Raw genomic sequence first — 23,363 nt, 5'->3', positions numbered from 1 at the left:
TGATGTGTCAATAGGGATCTGCGGTGTGGATCTGCACAGTGATGCTGGCGGTGTTCACTCTCCTCAGCGTCTCGGCACAGCATCCCACGTGGTTAGTATCCGTGCAAGAGATGTGTCCTCTCCCAGGCATCTCAGCTCAGCATTCCACATGGCGTCCCACGTGGTCGGGAGCGGGCTTTTTCAATTTAGATGTGAGCGAAAATAGTCTTGCTGTTGTGAGGGGTTGCGTTCTCGACTTATATGTTATCCGGATTCAAAGTTTTTTGGCGCCTTGATTAATGCTGCTTTTTATTAGCCTGCTGCGGCTATATGGCTATTGTATTTACCAGACGCGTTTCGGAGCCCCGTGCTCCTTCATCAGTGGGTATACATAGCCATTTCTTTCCACAGGTATATATCCAGTGATCAATTAGTAGTCAATCAGTAAAATGGGCGGTGTAAACCTTTTTGGTGATATGTAAAGCTGGAACTGGATTATTTTGTCAAAATTAAAGGGACACTGACAGGCCAAAACAGCATATATAGTTAGATATATCACATTACAGGTCTTATACAGTCTTTTAAAAGCATATAAGTATCCCCCCTGTCCACCTTATAAAGAGCGAAATCTAAAGTTTCATAACCTGCTTCTCCTGTCAGCAATCTGCCCAAGGGGCGGCGTTTCATGTGAAAATGCGCCCAGCCAGCCTTCCCAACTGCCGTTTGAAGCCCCGCCCAGCTCATCAATATTCACTTCGCTGGGCGGCGGCTAGAACTCTCCCCAGTCCCGATCCTGCGCCTGCGCAATTCAATCCTCCGGGCTGAACAGTGCATGGCTGAGGCTGCAGCTGCCTCGAAGACGCAGGCTGGTGTGTGTACGCAGGCGCGATCTAAGGGCATGGCGGGGCGCAGGCGCAGAAGATTGGGCATGAACGATGCCCGGAGGATTGAATTGCACAGGCGCAGGATCGGGACTGGGGAGAGTTCTAGCCGCCGCCCAGCGAAGTGAATATTGATGAGCTGGGCGGGGCTTCAAACGGCAGTTGGGAGCGGCTGGCTGGGCGCATTTTCACATGAAACGCCGCCCCTTGGGCAGATTGCTGACAGGAGAAGCAGGTTATAAAACTTTATATTTCGCTCTTTATAAGGTGGACAGGGGGGATACTTATATGCTTTTAAAAGACTGTATAAGACCTGTAATGTGATATATCTAACTATATATGCTGTTTTGGCCTGTCAGTGTCCCTTTAAGGTAAAATAAATAGATATATTCCCATTAGAGTACTTCTGTTATTCCATATAATATGGTAGAAATGGGAAATAGTGAATATATACTATATGATATTCAACAGTATTTAATATATAATATAGATAAAAATAAAAATACATAAAAATAATAAACAAATGAATTATGTTATACAGTAAAATGGAATGATAAAATATATTGAAAGATATATCTATATACTCAATGGTAGAGTACAGGACCCTCGGATTGGTAGGTGTAGGTGGTAATTTTCCCGTTTGTGATTTTTTTCATATTTTTATTAAATATGTCTTTTCATGTTTTTTCTTATTTCTTACTTATTGTATTCTAGTATGTGAAGTATATTTATGGAGGTGGGGGACGGGGGCCCCCCAGGAGGAGAGATCGAGGTGCTGGTAGATAGCCGGACCCCCATGTCAAGTTCCCAGAAGGCACCCAGCCCGCATCTACAGAAATCTGAAAATCTCCATCTCGGCGTCTAGACCCATGGGAATTATCGTTTCAAATTCAAAAATTCTTTGACATCCTAGCTATATGGTTCCCACCTCTCCAGTGTCTCCTGACCTTTTCAAAGGCTGTAAAGGTGAGTAATGTTGGATACTTACTGTGATGGTCTTTGAAATGTTTTGAAACTGAATGTTGATCATAACCTTTTATAATATTTGATATGTGTTCTGACACTCTTTTCCTAAATGGTCTCTTGGTCCTCCCAATGTATTGTTTTCGACATGGACATTGTAATAGGTAAATTACATCTGTAGAGTTACAAGATAGATGTTCCTTATTTTGATATGAGAACGCATTATGTGTTGAATTGATTGTTTTTTGGGGGGAAGTTGGCGATTCTACAGTTCTTGCAGCGGCCGCATCTAAAAAGAAAACTTTAAGTGACAGTTTAATTTCTGTTATTCTCCTACTTGTAGTTGGAGCTACCCTTACTCCTAAGTTAGGAGCTTTGGTATATGTAATGTATGGGTTTTTGGGTAATAGGACAGGCGACCATTAGACCATTACTGGGGGAGAGCCTGGTAATATGGCGTCGTTATTAGGGTTGAGCGAACCCGAACTGTAAAGTTCGGATTCGTACCGAACTTTAGGATTTTTTTACCCGGACCCGAACATTTCAGTGAAAGTTCGGGTTTGGGTTCGGTGTTCGACGAGTTAATGGCGCTTTTGAAAGGCTCAGTTTAACTCGTGTGCCCTTAGAAGCCATCATAGCCATGCCTACTAATGGCATGGCTGTGATTGGCCAGTGCAGCATGTGACCCAGCCTCTATATAATCTGGAGTCACGTAGCGCTGCACGTCACTCTGCTCTGATTACTTTAGGGGTAGGATGCTGCTGTGAGTGAGAGAATAGGACAGAATCTTTAATCAGAAGTGCTTGTTAACTCTGCGATCTACCTAGATTTTGTTTTGTGGGTGCAGTGCACAATATTTTTACCCTGCCCTGAGTCCAGTGACCCAGATAAATAACTTTCATCCGTCTGTTAGTTAGGTGGGCGGCGGCCGCGGCCATTTTATGCAAGTTCTGTGCACCAGCACAGCATATGTGCATTTGTGACATTCAAATTGAATCTTGAAATACTGCAATTATATTCTGGGTTTAAAGAAATCACCCATTTTTGGCAAGACCCATCTGGGGCCTTTGCTGTGTGTCAGTGTGCAATTTAAGCTAGTAATACAGCAATAATTTTCTTGGTTTTAAACACCCTTTTTGGGCAAAATACTTACATTTACAGCCCTTGCTGCATCTGTCAGTGTGAAATTCAATCATTATATACTGCTGTCATATTCGGTTATTAAAAGAAAACACCCTTTTTGGGCAGAATCCAAATTTTACGGCATTTGCTGCATCTGTCATTCTTAAAAACAAGCTAAAAATACTTCAATAATTTTCTGGGTTTTAAAAACATCAATTTATGGCAATGCCCTCCATCTGGGGTCTATGCCGCATTAGTCAGTGTGCAATTTAAGCTAGAAATACAGCAATCATTTTCTGGGTTTTAAACAACACCCTTTTTTGGCAAAATACTCATTATTACAGCCCTTGCTGCATCTGTCAGTGTGAAATTCAAGCTTTATATACTGCTGTCATATTCTGTCATTAAAAAAACAACCTTTTTTGGCAAAATAAAAAATTTGCGTCCTTGTTTGCATCTGTCAGTGTGAGATACAAGCTTGAAATTCAGCAATAATATTCTGGGTTTAAAAAAACACCTATTTTGGGCAAAGTACTTAATATTGCAGCCCTTGCTGCATTTGTCAGTGTGAAATTCAAGCGTTATATACTGCTGTCATATTCTGTTATTATTGGGCAAAAAACTAAATTTGCGGCCTTGTCTGCATCTGTCAGTGTGAGATACAAGCTTGAAATACAGCAATAATATTCAGGGTTTTTATAAAACACTCATTTTGGGCAAAGTACTTAATATTGCAGCCCTTACGGCATTTGTCATTGTGAGATACACGCGTTAGATACTGTTGTTCTATTCTGTTATAAAAAAAACACCCATTTTGGGCAAGATCCTACATTTTAAAAATATGAGGAGAGCGTCAAATAAGGGACGTGGTCCCGGTCGTGGTGCTGCATCTGTCATTGTGAGATACACCCTTTAGAAACTGTTGTTCTATTCTGTTATTAAAAAAACACCCATTTTGGGCAAGATCCTACATTTAAAAAATATGAGGAGAGCGTCAAATAAGGGACGTGGCCCCGGTCGTGGTGCTGCTGGTGGAGCTCCTGTTGCAGGGAGAGGATGTGGTCGATCTGTGCCAGCTACACGCACAAGTGAAACACCTTCCTCAGATGCGAGTAGGCGACAGAATGGTGAGGCCAGAACAAGTACAGGCGATGGTAGATTGGTGGAAGATGATGTGGAGGACAATGAGGTTCTCGACCCCACATGGAATCAATGTCATGCGAGTGACCTGTGTAGTTCGGAGGAAGAGGCGGTGGTCACACAGAGCTACCAGCACAGCAGAAGAGGGAGCAGGGTGCAAAAGCGGAGCGGCCGTCCCCTAGACAGTACGCCTGCTACTGCCCACCACAGCAAGGGACCGAGCACACCAAAGAAAGCTCCAAGGAATTCCCTGGCGTGGCAGTTTTTCAGAAAATGTGCTGACGACAAGACATGAGTGGTTTGCTGACGATGATGGAAGAGGATGTGGCACAGGAGGAGGGATAGAAAGAGGGTTCATTTCATAGGGTTTCCGGCCAGTCATTCACAAGTGGCTCCAAAGGTGGGTTCCTGCACCCAAAAACGCCAGGTACACAATTGTCCAGCCAGGGCACAGTTTTGGAGGATGAGAAGGTGGAGGATGAGGAGATGGAGGAGGAGGAACAGTGTTGACAGCAGGGTGACACCCAAACCAGCTCATGGCCATCCCTGGTGCGTGGCTGGGGGGATACAGAGGACACAGACGATACACCTCCCACAGAGGACAGCTTTTTGTTGCCTCTGGGCAGCCTGGCACACATGAGCGATTACATGCTGCAGTGTCTCCGCAACGACCACCGAGTTGCCCACATTCTAACTTGCGCTGATTACTGGGTGGCCACGCTGCTGGATCCCCGTTACCGTCCTTAATTCTGTCACTGGAGCGTGATCGTAAGATGCGCGAGTACAAGTGCACGCTGGTAGACGCACTGCTGGGGGCATTGCCACCTGACAGCGGGGGCACAGTGGAAACACAAGGCGAAGGCAGAGGAGGAGGAAGAGGTCGCCAACGCAGCTGGGGCACCACCAGCAACTCAGAAGGCAGGGTTAGCATGGCCAAAATGTGGAAAAGCTTTGTCAGCACGCCACAACAACCAGCACTACCAGCTGATATGGAACGTCTTAGCAGGAGGCAGCATTTCAGCACTATGGTGGAGCAGTATGTGTGCACACGCCTACACGTACTGAATGACGGGTCTGCCCCCTTCAACTTCTGGGTCTCCAAATTGGGCACATGGCCTGAGCTTGCCCTTTACGCCTTGGAGGTGCTGGCCTGCCCTGCAGCCAGTGTATTGTCTGAACGTGTGTTTAGCATGGCAGGGGGCGTTATCACAGACAAGCGCAGCCGCCTGTCCACAGCCAATGTGGACAAGCTTACGTTTATTAAAAGGAACCAGGCAGGGATCCCACGGGACTTGTCCGTACCTTGTGCAAAATAGACATGTATACCGGCCTTAACCAGCCATTGTTATACTACAGCGCAATTGCTCATTATTGTATTTTGGATATTTCACACTCTTTTCGAGTGTACCCAAATAAATAAAAAAATTTAAAATTAAAACCAAAAACAAGTGTTGGCTACCTCGTCCTCCTCAACCGCCACTTCCACCTACACCGCTACTTCCACGGCTTACTCAAACTCCAACTCCATATGGACCTCCACCTTATAAATCAAGTTAATTTTTTTTAATTTGTATGTATTTTATTTTATGTCATTTCACTAATTTGTCTGTTACATTTTCGGGTGAAAATCACAAATTTTTGGGTGTGATATACCCTGGCTGTACCTAGTAGACAGGTAAAAAAATGTCACTAATTTGTCTGTTACATTTTTGGGTGAAATTCACCAATTTTTGGGTGTGATATACCCCTGCTCTACCTAGTAGACAGGTAACATTTCACTAATTTGTCAGTTACATATTCGGGTGAAATTCACCAATTTTTGGGTGTGATATACCCCGGCTGTACCTAGTAGAAAGGTAAAAAAAAAATCACTAATTTGTCTGTTACATTTTCTGGTGAAATTCACCAATTTTTGGGTGTGATATACCACTGCTATACCTAGTAGTACCTTTGCATCCTGCACTGCAAATTTAATAGCGAAATAAAATTGGAGATTTTCCTAGCTATTGTAATGGAAAATATAGATTTTATTGAAGACAGGAGGTGAACATTGTGCATTAACTTTCTTTACTACTCCCATAGCAGCAAGAAAACTATTACAACAGGTGAAAGAAAGTTTTTTCAAAACGGGTAATAAATATGTAAATGAGAAGTCCAGGTAGCCAATCTGTGATATTCCTAGTGCATAAGAGGTGAGGAGAACGTAGACCCTGCCTCTTTCTTGATGGCGACCAGAGAAGAAGTAGCTTTAATTAACCGTATCTTGGCAGCAAAGTAATACAACGTTTGTCTAGAATCTAGATGATATAAATTCGGAATAACAGGAACTTTTGAGGATGGATGGAAAATTGAAGAGTTGGAGATATTCTAGTACGCTATGGAGACAGAAATACACAGTCAGGTCCATAAATATTGGGACATCAACACAATTCTAACATTTTTGGCTCTATACAGCACCACAATGGATTTGAAATAAAACAAACAAGATCCGCTTTAACTGCAGACTGTCAGCTTTAATTTGAGGGTATTTACATCCAAATCAGGTGAACGGTGTAGGAATTACAACAGTTTGCATATGTGCCTCCCACTTGTTAAGGGACCAAAAGTAATGGGACAATTGACTTCTCAGCTGTTCCATGGCCAGGTGTGTGTTATTCCCTCATTATCCCAATTACAATGAGCAGATAGAAGGTCCAGAGTTCATTTCAAGTGTGCTATTTGCATTTGGAATCTGTTGCTGTCAACTCTCAAGATGAGATCCCAAAAGCTGTCACTATCAGTGAAGCAAGCCATCATTAGGCTGAAAAAACAAAACAAACCCATCAGAGAGATAGCAAAAACATTAGGCGTGGCCAAAACAACTGTTTGGAACATTCTTAAAAAGAAGGAACGTACCGGTGAGCTCAGCAACACCAAATGACCGGAAGACCACAGAAAACAACTGTGGTGGATGATCCAGTTGGCCAGATCAAGTAAACTCTCCAGGAGGTAGGTGTATGTGTGTCAAAGTCAACAATCAAGAGAAGACTTCACCAGAGTGAATACAGAGGGTTCACCACAAGATGTAAACCATTGGTGAGCCTCAAAAACAGGAAGGCCATATTAGAGTTTGCAAAACGACATCTGAAAAAGCCTTCACAGTTCTGGAACAACATCCTATGGACAGATGAGACCAAGATCAACTTGTACCAGAGTGATGGGAAGAGAAGAGTATGGAGAAGGAAAGGAACTGCTCATGATCCTAAGCATACCACCTCATCAGTGAAGCATGGTGGTGGTAGTGTCATGGCATGGGCATGTATGGCTGCCAATGGAACTGGTTCTCTTGTATTTATTGATGATGTGACTGCTGACAAAAGCAGCAGGATGAATTCTGAAGTGTTTCGGGCAATATTATCTGCTCATATTCAGCCAAATGCTTCAGAACTCATTGGACAGTGCTTCACAGTGCAGATGGACAATGACCCAAAGCATTCTGCAAAAGCAACCAAAGAGTTTTTTAAGGGAAAGAAGTGAAATGTTATGCAATGGCCAAGTCAATCACCTGACCTGAATCCGATTGAGCATGCATTTCACTTGCTGAAGACAAAACTGAAGGGAAAATGCCCCAAGAACAAGCAGGAACTGAAGGCAGTTGCAGTAGAGGCCTGGCAGAGCATCACCAGGGATGAAACCCAGCGTCTGGTAATGTTTATGCGTTCCAGACTTCAGGCTGTAATTGACTGCAAAGGATTTGCAACCAAGTATTAAAAAGTGAAAGTTTGATTTATGATTATTATTCTGTCCCATTACTTTTGGTCTCTTAACAAGTGGGAGGCACATATGCAAACTGTTGTAATGTCTACACCGTTCACCTGATTTGTATGTAAATACCGTCAAATTAAAGCTGACAGTCTGCAGTTAAAGCACATCTTGTTTGTTTCATTTCAAATCCATTGTGGTGGTGTATAGAGCCAAAAATGTTAGAATTGTGTTGATGTCCCAATATTTATTGGGAGGGAGGGAGACAATGTTCGCCTCCTGTCTTCAATAAAATCTGTATTTTCCGTTACAATAGCTAGGAAAATCTCCAATTTTATTCCAACAGGAGGCTCTCATTGTGCAAGTTTAAAGCTAAATGTATATAAAATATGAAAATAGTGATGATTTACAAGATGGACATAGAGATATGAGTGTCAGGTTTGAAATAAAACGTTTTAAAAGTGGATTCTGAAGACCAGTCCGCGGCCTTCAGAATATCAGAGAGAGAGCCTCCTTTTTGGAAGGCTTTCGTGGAAATTGCTCCTCGGATTAAATGAGAACCAAAGATTGATGTATTAATCCCGGCCATTTGCATGGTAATTTTAACCCACCTGGCTAATGTAGGGGAAGATACTGGAAGATGTGGTTTACGAAATGAGATAAGAAGTTGGGAAGATTGAGGGGTGCGTAGAGATTGGTCATAGATTCGTAAATGTTTTTAACCCCTTAAGGACTTAGGATGTACCGGTACGCCATGTTTGCCGAGTCCTTAAGGACCCATGACGTACCGGTACGTCCTAACTTTAAAACTACATTGCGGTGCGGCGGGGGTTAATCGGAACAGGATGTCCGCTGAAATCATTCAGCGGGCATCCTGTCACAACGTCGGGGGGGGGGGGAGGATTCATGTGACCCCCCCGCATCGGCGATCGCAGCAAACCGCAGGTCAATTCAGACCTGCGTTTTGCGGCTTTATCTGAGGTTTGCGACGGCGATCGGTGGTGCCATCGGGTCCCCATGCGGCTGTAGGGGGACCCGATGGCATGGAAGGCAGTGCAATGCCTTCCTTAGGCATCAGCGCTGCCTTCCAGTGATGAGCCTGTGAGATCCAGCCCCCTGGATCTCACAGGCCGGAAGCTGCATGAGTAATACACACAGTATTACTCATACAGCCAATGCATTCCAATACAGAAGTATTGGAATGCATTGTAAAGGAGACTATACCCCCAAAAGTTTAAGTCCCAAAGTGGGACAAAAAGAAAAAGTGAAAAAAAAAGTTTAAAAAATAAAGTTTCCCCCCAAAAAAATTAAAAGTTTCAAGTAAAAATAAACAAAAACTTCACTTTCCCCAAATAAAGTTAAAAAAAAAATTGGTAAAAAATAGGGAAAAAAATGTATACATATTAGGTATCGTTGTGTCCGTATCGACCGGCTCTATAAACATTTCACATGACCTAACCCCTCAGATGAACACCGTAAAAAAATAAAAATAAAAACTGTGCTAAATAAACAATTTTTTTGTCACCTTACATCACAAAAAGTACAACAGAAAGCGATCAAAAAGGCGTTTGCCCACCAAAATAGTACCAAACTAACCGTCACCTCATCCCGCAAAAAATGAGCCCCTACCTGAGACAATCCCCCAAAAAATTTAAAAACTATGGCTCAGAATATGGAGACACTAAAACATCTTTTTTTTTGTTTTAAAAAAGCTGTTATTGTGTAAAACTTACATAAATAAAAAAAGTATACATATTAGGTATCACCGCGTCCGTATCGACCGGCTCTATAAAAATATCACATGACCTAATCCCTGAGATGAACACCGTAAAAAATAAAAACTGTGCTAAATAAACCATTTTTTGTCACCTTACATCACAAAAAGTGTAATAGCAAGCGATCAAAAAGTCATATGCACCCCAAAATAGTGCCAATCAAACCGTCATCTCATCCCGCAGAAAATGAGACACTACCTAAGATAATCGCCTAAAAACTGAAAAAACGGTGGCTCTCAGAATATGGAGACACTAAAACATGATTTTTTATTGTTTCAAAAATGATATTATTGTGTAAAACTTACATAAATAAAAAGAAGGTATACATATTAGTTATCGCAGCGTCCGTAATAACTTGCTCTATAAAAATATCACATGACCTAACCCCTCAGGTGAATATTGTAAAAAATAAAAAATAAAAACGGTGTAAAAAAAGCCTTTTTTTGTCACCTTACATCACAAAAGGTGTAATAGCAAGCGATCAAAAAGTCACACGCACCCCAAAATAGTGCCAATAAAACCGTCATCTCATCCCACAAAAATCATACCCTACCTAAGGTAATCACCCAAAAACTGAAAAAATTATGGCTCTCAGACTATGGAAACACTAAAACATGATTTTTTTTGCTTCAAAAATGAAATCATTGTGTAAAACGTACATAAATAAAAAAAAAAGAATACATATTAGGTATCGAAGCGTCCGTGACAACCTGGTCTATAAAAATATCACATAATCTAACCTGTCAGACGAATGTTGTAAATAACAAAAAATAAAAACGTAAAGTGTAATATAGAGCAACCAAAAATCATATGTACCCTAAACTAGTACCAACGATACTGCCACCCTATCCCGTAGTTTCTAAAATGGGGTAACTTTTTTGGAGTTTCTACTCTAGGGGTGCATCAGGGGGGCAAAACCTGCCTTCCAAAAACCGTATGGCATTCCTTTCCTTCTGCGCCCTGCCGTGTGCCCGTACAGCGGTTTACGACCACATTTGGGGTGTTTCTGTAAACTACAGAATCAGGGCCATAAATATTGAGTTTGGTTTGACTGTTAACCCTTGCTTTGTAACTGGAAAAAAAATTATTAAAATGGAAAATCTGCCAAAAATGTGAAATTTTGAAATTGTATATCTATTTTCCATTAATTCTTGTGGAGGGTTAACAAAGGTTGTAAAATCAGTTTTGAATACCTTGAGGGGTGTAGTTTATAGAATGGGGTCATTTTTGGGTGGTTTCTATTATGTAAGCCTCGCAAAGTGACTTCAGACCTGAACTGGTCCCTAAAAATTGGGTTTTTGAAAATTTAAGAAAAATTTCAAGATTTGCTTCTAAACTTCTAAGCCTTGTAACATCCCCAAAAAATTAAATATTATTCCCAAAATGATCTAAACATGAAGTAGACATATGGGGAATGTAAAATAATAACTATTTTTGGAGGTATTACAATGTTTATAGAAGTAGAGAAATTGAAACTTGGAAATTTGCAATTTTTCAAAAATTTTTGGTAAATTTGGTATTTTTTTTAATAAATAAAAATTTATTTTCTTTACTTCATTTTACCAGTGTCATAAAGTACAATATGTGATAAAAAAACAGTCTCAGAATGGCCTGGATAAGTCAAAGCGTTTTAAAGTTATCAGCACTTAAAGTGACACTGGTCAGATTTGCAAAGCAAAAGATGGCCAAGTCCTTAAGGTGAAATAGGGCTTAGTCCTTAAGGGGTTAAACAGCGGACAACGCATAGTTTATTGTTAAAAGGGAAAGCTGGGTAGAAGACCATTTGTAGGTCGGTTTTGGTTCGTCTGGTAATTTGGAAGGTTACACCGTTAGGGGTGAAGGATCTGTGAGAGATGTCCAAGGCTCTGACGTCTGAAACTCTTTTGATGGAGATGAGACATAAAAGGGTTGTGAGTTTAAAGGAGAGTAATTTTTGGGAAAGATGTTCGTTGTCTTCCCAATTAGAAAAAAGATTTAGAAGGAAGGTAACATCCCAAGTGGAATTGTATCTAGGTTTAGGGGGTTTCCTAAAACGAATGCCTTTCATAAGTCTGCAGACCATTGGTGTCATGCCCTGCTCTGACTATGTGTGGAGGTCGGCCAGATTAGCAGCACTTGTTTAGTTTTTTGTTTTGTTTTGGAGTCGTGCTAGATCCGCCTCCCTTCAGGTGCACTGGGTGGGGTCATTGGTTTAAATTACACTCACTCCCAGTGTTCCGTGCGGGTTATAGAAATCAGTCTGGCCTTGGAAGCAAGGAAGGAAGGATTGTCTGTTCCGGCTCAGATAAGATAAGTTTGGTTTCTGTTGTTTGCTGTCTAGGCTGTTTGTGTGACGTCTGTCCCCTCCAGGTTCTGAGGGAGCAGGCTGCCCCTATTCCCCTTTCACCATCTCAGGGATTCTAGGGTATTTTCAGCCCAGGCACGAGGACACAATATTCCCACCTTAAGGGTCTGAATGTGGGCTTAGCAGTATAGGGAGAGCTGTTAGGGATTTGCTAGGAGGTGACCTTATCCCCAGCTTCTCGCCTAGAAACTTGTTGGTTGGTTTATCTGTGTATCTGAGATCATGTCCGCCGTAACATTATAACCCGCCAATACTTTGACTGTCATTGCTCAGCGGTTTTGTGATGGCGTCAATTGATGCGCTAGTTGACCACATGCAGGGATTATCCCTAGAGGTTGCGGATCTGCGTAATTCGGTCACATGGTGTCAGAATGCTCTGGCATCAGGTGCAGGTCAAATTTGTGGGGAGCCTAAAGTCGCTCTTCCTGATAGATTTGCAGGGGGTACTGATGACTATCCGTTTTAGAGAGTCATGCAAATTGTATTTTCGGCTGCGTCCATCGTCGTCAGGTGATGAAAGTCAGAGGATAGGTATAATCATTTCTCTGCTTAAAGGGGACGCGCAATCCTGGGCCTTTTCTCTGCCGCCCGATTCTCGGGCCCTCCGGTCGGTGGAAGAATTTTTTAAGGCCCTGGGATTAATCTACGATGATCCAGATCGGGTCTCGATGGCGGAATTTTAATTACGTAATTTATTACAGGGTGAACATACTGCAGATGCTTACTGCGTTGAGTTTAGGAGATGGGCTACCGAGTCAGAGTGGAATGACCCCGTGTTACTGTCACGGCTGAGGATGGGGAAAACCCTCAGCCGTGCGATGACAGAGGATGGTAGTCACGTCTTGGCCAAAACCACAGAACTAGGGAGCAGGTCACCTCCTATTGCCTCCCTAATCTGACCCTAACTCCTAGCGACATGAGCCGACCTTGAAGGTAGGAGGACTCATGCTCTGGAACCTCGGGTCCCTACTCGCCCTCCGCCGGTCCCTACGCTAGGAGCTGGGTAGACTACCTGTTCCTCCTGGACATGGAGAAATAGGAGTCTAAAGATGGCCAAACTATAAAGACAGGGGAAACGGAAACAGGCATATGGCAATGGCAGGTAAGTGCAACTAGTACTAACACCCACCTGCCACAGACACAGGGCCTGGGACCCAAGAATCAGTGTTGCTGTCCACAAACACAAACGACAGAGCACACACACCACATAGGACACCAGGAAACCATACGCTGCAAAGAATAGACATGACACACAAACACATCCTCATAACATCGTGTATAAACAATACATAACAATTTGTTTATGACCACAAGGGTGGCCCCCACTGGCAGATGGAAATACCAGGAGGGTTTCTCCAGCAAAGCATGGCTGAAGAACCCCTCAGCTACAGATCTCCAAAGAGGCTTTATAGCCCAAAGTGGCCACACCCACACAGACACACACAGGAGAGGGAATTAACCCTTCCAACACAAACAGGGAGTGAAACCACTTAAAGGGGAAGTGTCCAAATGCACATCACACTGTAGCTGTTACCGCAGGCAACGACATGGGTGGCAACCATGTCCTGGGAGTCAGCCAGAAGGCCGAGACACTGCCACCACATGTACACATACCAAACGTTGCCACGGGCAGCCACAGTGAAGGGAAGTGTCACAGTGCACACCTAACATAAACCTAGTGCACACCAGACATACAAAGTGCATAACATACACACACACACCTAACAGAGAGGTTGCTAGGTGCGACCGCATGCACATTGCCGCAAGCTGCCTAGCACCAGCTCAGGCTGCTCTACTGCGACAATACCCAACTACTTGTTGCCCGTGGCAACCACAAGTGAGGCTACAAACTAGCGGCCCTCACCTGTGGTTGAACAACCAAACCAAACCGCAGGCAACCGCATGCGGTAAAGGAGTCACGGGCATGACCATGGCCGTGACAGTTACGTAGTCAGTTTTGTCAGGGGTTATCTGAGAGATTGAAAGATGCCCTTGCTTTTCATGAGTACCCAGATTCTTTGGAGAATGCAATGTCTTTGGCAGTACGGTTAGATAGACGTATTAGAGAGAGGTGTAGGGCTCCCTCCGCGCAAGGGATCCCTTCTGTGAGTGGTTTCGTCTCTACTGCTTCCCAGGGTGATGTTACAGGTAACTCTGGGGTAGGGGAGGAATCCATGCAGCTGGGTCAGGTTTCTTTCCGTTCTGGTAGTAGAGACTTTAGGAAATTGCATAAACTATTTTACTACTGTGGGAAAAGTGGTCATTTTATTTTTGCTTGTCCTTTTGTTAAACCGCATGTTGATGAGAAAAATAAAAAAATAACTTTCCTGACTCTTGGTAGCGTGAATGGTGTGGTGGAGCAAGCAGTTATGCAAGCTCCCTGTAATACCCGTTTTCTCCTTCCAGCTATGGTGGCGCTAGACTCAAGAGAATTTTTTGTTGAAGTATTCCTTGACTGTGGTGCTGGGGTAAACCTTATTGACTTTCTTTTTCTTCAAAATCTGGGTCTAAGTACTTGCACTTAAGAAAGAGAGATTCCGGTTTTTGCAATTGATTCTTCCCCTCTTTCTCAAAGGAGTCTCACTCATATTGCTCATGGTATTCACTTAAGGGTGGGTGATTCACATTTTGAGATTATGTCTTGTTTTGTCATGAAGGATTTGCCGGCTCCTATAGTTTTGGGGTTACCATGGTTGACTAAACATAACCCAATTATAGATTGGCAAGCAAGACAAATCATTGGTTGGAGTGAATTTTGTTCGGATAATTGTCTTGGCACATCTATCTCTGGTGTGTCCACTACGGCTTTACCTCAGTATCTCTCATATTTTGCGGATGTCTTTTTCGGAGGGTGGGGCTCAGGAATTGCCCCCTCATCGTGACTATGATTCTCCAGTTAATCTCATCCCAGGAGCTAAGTTGCCAAAGTCTCGGCTTTACAATATTTCTCAACCCGAAAGAGAGGTCATGCGGAAGTATATCGCCGAGAGTTTGGCAAAAGGTCATATTAGGCCATCTAAGTCTCCAGTGGCAGTAGGTTTGTGCTTTGTAAAAAAGAAGGATGGATCGCTGAGACCTTGTTTGGATTTCCGGGAATTTAACCGTATTACCGTCCGGGATCCGTATCCCCTACCTTTGATCTCCGACCTTTTTGATCAGATTGTTGGAGCCAAGGTGTTCTCCAAGTTGGATTTGAGAGGGGCCTACAATCTGATCAGAATCAAGGAAGGGGATGAGTTGAAAACGGCCTTCAATACGCACGAGGGTCATTTTTAAGAATCTGGTTATGCCTTTTGGGTTGACGAACGTGCCGGGTATTTCAGCGATTCGTCAATGACATTTTCCATCATTTGGTGGGGAGGTTCGTGGTGGTTTACTTGGATGACATTTTAATTTACTCTCCTGATCTGAAGAGCCATCAGGATCATGTGAGACAGGTTTTGACGATCCTTTGGGAGAATAAATTATATGCCAAATTGGAGAAATGTGTGTTTTCGGTGCAGGAGCTTCCGTTTTTGGGATATCTGATTTCTGACTCTGGTTTTCGTATGGACCCCGAAAAGGTCCGGGCGGTTCCGGACTCAGCCATTCGTGGTGGAGGTTGATGCATCAGAAGTGGGGGTTGGAGCGGGGCTGTCGCAGGGTTCATCTCCTGGCAAATGGGTCCCGTGTGCTTTTTTCTCCAAGAAGCTCTCGTTCGCCGAGAAGAATTATGATGTAGGAGATAGAGAGTTGCTGGCCATCAAGTTGGCCTTTGAGGAATGGCGTCACTGGTTGGAGGGGGCGTCTCACCCCGTTACAGTATATACAGATCATAAGAATTTGGCTTACCTGCAATCTGCCAAGCGTCTGAACCCTAGACAGGCCAGATGGTCACTGTTTTTTACCAGGTTCAATTTTGTGGTTGCCTTTCGCCCGGGGGTTAAGAACGTCAAGGCAGATGCCTTGTCTCGCAGCTTTCCTGGGGGAGGTGATTCAGAAGATCCTGCTCCGATTTTGGCTGATGGGGTGGTGGTCTCCGCTCTGTACCCCGAATTGGAGATGGAGGTGTTGGGAGCCCAGGAGGGGGCTCCTGGTTCTTGTCCCCCAGGGAGGTTGTTTGTTCCTGAAGGTCTGCGGTACAAGTTATTCAAGGAACATCATGATACTGTCCTTGCTGGACATCCTGGTGGTAAGTCCACCTGTGACCTTGTGTCCCGGAGGTTCTGGTGGCCAGGGTTACGTAGGAGCATTGAGGATTACGTGGCAGCTTGTGAAACCTGTGCTCGGTCAAAGATTGCTCATACTCGACTGGCTGGTTCACTTCTTCCTTTGTCTATTCCGTCTCGTCCTTAAACGCACTTGTCTATGGACTTTATTACGGATCTGCCGAGTTCCTCCGGGAGAACAGTAATTTTGGTGGTAGTTGACCGTTTCAGTAAAATGGCTCACTTTATATCATTAACTAGTCTGCCTAATGCCAAGACTCTTGTGCAGATTTTTGTTGATAATATTGTGAAATTGCATGGTATTCCTTCGGATGTGGTCTCTGATAGGGGCACGCAGTTTGTCTCCAAGTTTTGGAGGGCGTTCTGCTCTCGGCTTGGCATTCAACTTTCATTCTCTTCGGCTTTTCATCCGCAGTCGAATGGACAGACAGAGCGTACTAATCAAAACCTGGAGACCTACTTGAGGTGCTTTGCGGCTGAGAATCAGGAGGACTGGTCCTCATTCTTGTCCCTAGCAGAATTTGCTTTGAATAACAGTAGGCAGGAGTCCACGGGTAAGTCGCCATTTTTTGGCGCATACGGTTTTCATCCTCAGTTTGGTACCTTTTCTGGGACTAGTTCCTCTGGGATGCCAGAGGAGGAGAGATTTTCTTCTGCCTTGTCTTCTATCTGGCGGAGGATCCATTTGGTCCCGCTTCAAAACTGCAGTAAAATGCCCTGTGTGGTTTCACAGGTCTCACACCCTTAAGGCCAGCCCTGGGTATGCGCACATGCCACATGCAGTCATGAAAACAAAGGATTATGGGGATAAATACTTTTTCTTGCAATTAATTCTGTTTATTTCAGACAACTCATTTAATTATAAAAAATAAAGATTTGATAAAGAAACAATAGATACATTACATTTTTTTATTGCTGTGTTATATTAATGAATACTACTTACAATTTTAAGATTTTCAAAAACTAATGTATGCCAAGGTTACCCATATGTCTAGAGCACATGAGCTGAATGTTATGAAGGAAAAAAAAAAAAGACTAGGAAGTGTCATATCAAGTCTTCAAGATTAGATAATTAAGCCAAAATGTTGGCTGAAGCTTGACAGAATTAAAACATAATGAATGACTTTGTAACCAGTCCCCTAAGAATTTGCAGTATAGACAGCATGTGTTTAATTTTCCAAAATGCTGTTTAATTGATTCCACTCCTGTTCCCATATTTTAACTTTCAGTTGCATCCCAAGAGGTAAAGTCATTTTATAACTTTAGAGTACTTCTGTCTGCAAAGTACAAATATAAAACGCTGTGATTCCTTGTTATGGAGGCTCTCCATGCCCATTATTGTCCAACTGTCTGGCAGATGGAGTGGGCATTGGCACCATATATCTCACCTTCCCCTGGTTGCTGCTGGGCGCTAAAGCACCGCACTTGCTGGTCATTCATGTCTTCTTCCTGCAGGCAACGGCCTACTCCTGCCATCAAGATCCCTCAGTACTCTGCCCTTAAGGACCGCACTCTCTTGCTGATTCTTAAAGGGCCAGCGCATGTGATTTTATACAGCCTATGGCTGGCCATCTGTGGGTATACAATTCACCTTCCCCTGGAGGAAGGTGCCGGAGCTTTAGGTTCTCTAGTTTGCTAGTTCTAGTTAACGTATGCTACTCTGTTTGTCTGCCTGTGTACTAACCTCTGCTCATTTACTGACTGACCCTCTGCTGTCTGTTTTCTCTACTGTTTACCATATTGATCCTTAACTGCCTGTCCTGACCTTGCATTGTTTCATGGATACGCACAATCTCTGCCTGGTTTGACCTCTGCATGTTTCCTGACTACAGTATAGCTTGATTCCTTGGTGCTTTGTGGGTTAGCTGACAACTACACCAGGACTATTCCAAGAAGTAGCTGGTTGCTCCTCTGCAGCCACACCCCTATTCCTGTATAGGGGGTAAGCGGAGAAAACCAGGGGATTGCCAGAATAATGCCTTTTGGTGTAGCCCAAAGTCAGACTGGTTTTTGGCACAGTGGTTCCACACCCACTGCCCATTACAATCATACTGCATTCCAGAGAACATAAGAACTAGAAATAACCCGTGGCTGCACAATATGTACTGTATGATATAATTCATAAATGCTGAATTTCAACAATGTAAAACCATATGCGAAAGAGAGTTCAATGCATAATATCATACACAAGCAAGTCCTAAATTTGTAGAGAAATTTTAATTAAGGAAGATTAGAGTCCTATGGGTAAATTTCAAATTTTTTAATCTCACTCTAATTTTATATCAGTATATACATCTCCAAAATAAAGACAAACAATGTCTACTGTATATTTTGAGTTAATATAATACATTTTCAACATAACAGACCAGGATAACCAATCTCCTACTTGTACCTCCTATAGTAATAAATTATAATGACTGAGAATAAACTCCATCTACTAATTCAATGAACAATAAAACCATTCCAATTAATAATGTGACAAATTCTGCTCATGCTTCTTAACTCTGTCCAACCATTTTTTTGCATTTACATTTTTTGCTCCTTTCCAAAAGCCCCTCCCCTCCATTGTTTAATGGACATAGACATATGAAGGCATATTTGTTTGACCAATTGTATTGGCACTATGTAATATTCCATCTACTGCGCTGTGTGAGAGCTAGGTTTGCAAAGCTGTAGTTTTCTTATATACATATACATTTTGGGATATGTATGACTTTTTATTAAACTTTTTGTAAGGCAAAACATTCACCGTACAGGATAAATTCTTTTACATTTTAATAGTTTGGGCTTTTTTGGACATGGCGATACCAATCAGATTTTTTTATTTGCAAAATGGGTAAACTTGGTCATTTGAATTTTTAAATCTTTTTTTTAAAGTATTTTTACTTTAATTTTAGCTCCATTAGTGGGCTTGAATCATTGGATCACTTATACCATAGGCTGCAATCAAAAAGTATTGCAGTTTATTCTTCAGGCAGGGCATAATTGGAACTTTACAACAACAGGCCTGCAAACTTTCACAAGACTTCTGGTTGCCATAGTAACTAAATGGCTCCCCTGATCTCATCATGGATGATGTTCGGTTATTGAATGTATAGTTGTTGGGAAACCCCAAATGACATCTCAAATGCTGTGTTGGCAGTTGACAATGACATCGGAGAAGCTACATGTACGTGATTGGAGTGATCTTTGATCATAGACACTGCCTAAAATTGTCTTTGCTTTGAATATGGCGCCTGCTCAAGAGCACAGCAGGTGCCATTGCCGGTGGGTCTCTGCTGTTTCAAACATCAGAGTTCCGAGGGCAATATCTGCGACTGGCAATAATGCTGATTTCATACAGTTAACCCTTTAGATGCTGTGGTCAAGCATGGCCATGGCATTTAAATGCAGAAAAAAGTGCGTGCTTCCAGGTTAGGACTGTCACCCCCATGCGGTGATCGGGGGAGCCATTCCTTTACTCTGATGTGCTTTGTCTCTCAGAAGAAACACAGTGTTTAAAACCTGCAGTTGTATGGAGGCCTGCAGGTGGCAGACTTCCATAGGATAGCCACTAGTGATGATCGAGCACCCCGATGCTCGGGTGCTCTGTCCGAGCACACCGGGATGCTCGGGTGCTCTACTGAGCACCCGAGCCCTATAGAAGTCAATAGGAGGACCAGAGCATTAAACCAGGCACCCCCTGCTCTGAAGAGGGGAGGGTGCCTGGTTCATAGGAAAAGGTCAGAAATTGATAAAAACACCACTGAAATGGGTCGGGGACAGCATGGGGAGGATGTCTGGATGCATCTTGGACCACAATGTCGCTGCTGGTAACGATGTTGCCCGAGTTGTACGCCACTTTTACAGACTGAGCATAAAACTCACAAAACCGAAGATAAAAGCGATTTTAGATGAAAAATTGTTAGGAAACATTCTTTCCTGTATATTTACTTTTATATAAAGAGCAAGTTCAGACAAAATTTTTCGTGATTTTCGTAACTGGGGCCATGACTAACAGGGATGGCCGATGGTTTCAACTGTGTTGACCGGACTCTTGGACGATCAATTTGAACTCATTGGAAGAGGAACGGCCGGTGGCATCCGTATTGTACCTGTAGAGGTGAAATTCTTGTACTGGCGCAAGCCGAACCACAGCCGAAACCTTTGCTGCCACGAACCTTTTCATTAATCAACAACTTAAGTTGGAGGTTCAAAGACGATCCCCGGCAGCGTTATTCCCATTTCCCGCCAAGCATTTTCTGGAAAACTAAACTCTTTGGGTTCCGGGGGGAGTATGGTTGCAAAGCTGAAACTTAAACTAATTGATGGAAGGGAACCACCAGGAGTAGAGCCTGCGGCTTAATTTGACTATGCATGGGAAGCCTCACCCGGCCTGGACACAGAAAGGATTGACAGATTGATACCTATTTCGCGATTCTGTGTAAGGTGGTGCATGGCCGTTTTGAGCGTGTGGATCGAGTCGATTTGTGTGGTTCATTCCTATAACCAAAGACACTCCACCGTGCTAATTAGTTACGTGTAGAGATGTCGCGAACATAAAATTTGCGTTTGCGAACGGCGAACGCGAATTTTCGCAAATGTTCGTGAACGGGCGAACCGCCATAGACTTCAATAGGCAGGCGAATTTTAAAACCCACAGGGACTCTTTCTGGCCACAATAGTGATGGAAAAGTTGTTTCAAGGGGACTAATACATGGACTGTGGCATGCCGGAGGGGGATCCATGGCAAAACTCCCATGGAAAATTACGTAGTTGACGCAGAGTCGGGTTTTAATCCATAAAGGGCATAAATCACCTAACATTCCTAAATTGTTTGGAATAACGTGCTTTAAAACATCAGGTATGATGTTGTATCGATCAGGTAGTGTACGGGTTACGCCCGCTTCACAGTGACAGACCAAACTCCCCGTTTAACGCACCACAAACAACCGCAAACAGTCCATTTGCACAACCGCAAACTCCCCATTTGCACAAGGTTGGATACCAAGCTAGCCATGTCCCGTTCCTTGTCCTCACTGACGTCATTGAAGGTCTCTTCCTCCACCCAGCCACGTACAACACCAAGGGTCCCCGAAAGGTGACAACAAGCCCCCTGGGATGCCTGCTGTGGTTGGTCTTCCACCTCCTCAAAGCCACCTTCCTCCTCTGACTCCTCTTCTTCAGACTCCTCTCTCTGCGTTGCCGCAGGTCCAGCAATCGACGACGACAAGGCTGCTTCTGGTGGTGATGGTGACCACAACTCTTCCTCTTCATGCTCATCTACGGCCTGATCCAGCACTCTTCGCAGGGCACGCTCCAGAAAAAACGCATATGGGATGAGGTCGATGATGTTGCCTTGGGTTTGACTGACCAGGTTTGTCACCTCCGCAAAAGGACGCATGAGCCTACAGCCATTGTGCATGAGCGTTCAGTAACGCGGCCAAAAAATACCCAGCTCCGATGAGGCTGTCCTCTTTTTTTTTTTAATTTAAAAAAATCTGTTCTTAACAGTTTAATCTCTGTTTTGTCCCCTATCAGGGGCCGGTGTATGGAATAGATTTTAGGAACCGGGAGATGGAAAAAGATGCTTGGTCGGTCCTCTTACTTCCAATTTGGGGCACTGCGCATGCGCCTTGCAATGTACTGCGCCACCAGATATGAGTGGTGTGTATAAGTAGTACTATTCCTATCAGTTTAATCCCTGTCACGTCCCCTATCAGGGGACGTGTATGGAATAGATTTTAGGAACCGGGAGATGGAAAAAGATGCTTGGTCGGTCCTCCTACTTCCAATTTGGGGCACTGCGCGTGCGCCGTGCAATGTACTGTGCCACCAGATATGAGTGTTGTGTTAAAGTAGTACTATTCCTATCAGTTTAATCCCTGTTACGTCCCCTATTATTATTATTATAATTAGGTGTGTTAAATAATACTATTCCTATCAGTTTAATCCCTGTTACGTCCCCTATCAGGGGACGTGTATGGAATAGATTTTAGACAACCGCAAAGAGTTGTCAATAGTTGACACACTCATGACATAAATTTTATTCCTCTATGCGTCAATCTTGGTGTAGTGATGACTGTGCTCGTGCGCACGTTTGGGAGATTGCAAGCGATGGGGGTTTTTCAAAGTCTATGGTCGTGCTGATGTAGTTCAGTGACAGTTAAGTGACCCAGAAAACAATTATTCTGCAGTGTGGGCCCATTGTTGGCCTAGTAGGCTTTAATCATCACCTTAGATGATCACAAAGAAAATGAATGTTTTTTCTATGCAAAATTATCCAGCCGATCGCTTTTGGTCTGTTCACAATGAAGCAACGACCTTATCATCTGGGGTGTGCCAACATTGCCATTGCCAACACACTCATAGAGGTGGTCGCTTCATTGTGATACGCAAGCCCCTTCACCACAACAAGGTAACGATCACGAAGGGGAATTGACACATGTATGTGCCTTTTTTTGTTTTGTTTTTGCAGCCACAGTGCAGCACCAGAGGCCAGAAAAATTAGGCATGTACACATGCCTGAAAAATTTGGTATTTTTGTAGCTGCTGCTGTAGCAGCGGCCAGAAAAATTGATGTTTTCGAAGCAGAAAGTGCACTAAAACATTTTGGCTTGAACCCTAGTTGGTGGCAGATAAGTCACACAAGTCATCCGGCATGCAGAGATAAAATACAGCAGGGTGTGGACCATTTTTAGCCCAAGGCAGATCATCTCATCACCAGGCCTTTATTAGTCAAATGTATCGCCCACTGTCAGTCCCTTTGGGATCCATGCCTCATTCATCTTAATAAAGGTGAGGTAATCTAGACTTTTTTGACCTAGGCGACTTCTCTTCTCAGTGACAATACCTCCTGCTGCACTGAAGGTCCTTTCTGACAGGACACTTGAAGCGGGGCAGGCCAGAAGTTCTATTGCAAATTGGGATAGCTCAGGCCACAGGTCAAGCCTGCACACCCAGTAGTCAAGAGGTTCATCGCTCCTCAGAGTGTCGATATCTGCAGTTAAGGCGAGGTAGTCTGCTACCTGTCGGTCGAGTCGTTCTCTGAGGGTGGACCCCGAAGGGCTGTGGCCATGCGTAGGACTAAAGCTCTGCATGTCCTCCATCAACATCACGTCTGTAAAGCGTCCTGTCATTGCCGGCGTAGTCGTGGTAGGAGGATTACTTTCACCTCTTCCCCTGTTAGATTCCCGTTGTGCTGTGACATTATACCCTTATACGCTGTGTA

The 23,363-nt window shown here is 43.6% G+C and overlaps 1 pseudogene; it reads left to right on the top strand.

Annotated features, from left to right (window-relative positions):
• The first annotated feature begins 21,604 nt into the window (after positions 1 to 21,604).
• On the top strand, positions 21,605 to 21,784 carry LOC120992991 (annotated as a pseudogene).
• The last annotated feature ends 1,579 nt before the right edge of the window (positions 21,785 to 23,363 follow it).

Source organism: Bufo bufo, chromosome 2, assembly GCF_905171765.1.
Source record: "Bufo bufo chromosome 2, aBufBuf1.1, whole genome shotgun sequence".
In the NCBI taxonomy this organism is placed as follows: Eukaryota; Metazoa; Chordata; class Amphibia; order Anura; family Bufonidae; genus Bufo; species Bufo bufo.
The sequence above is the reverse complement of the archived record's forward strand: the minus strand, read 5'-3'. Positions and strand labels throughout refer to the sequence as shown.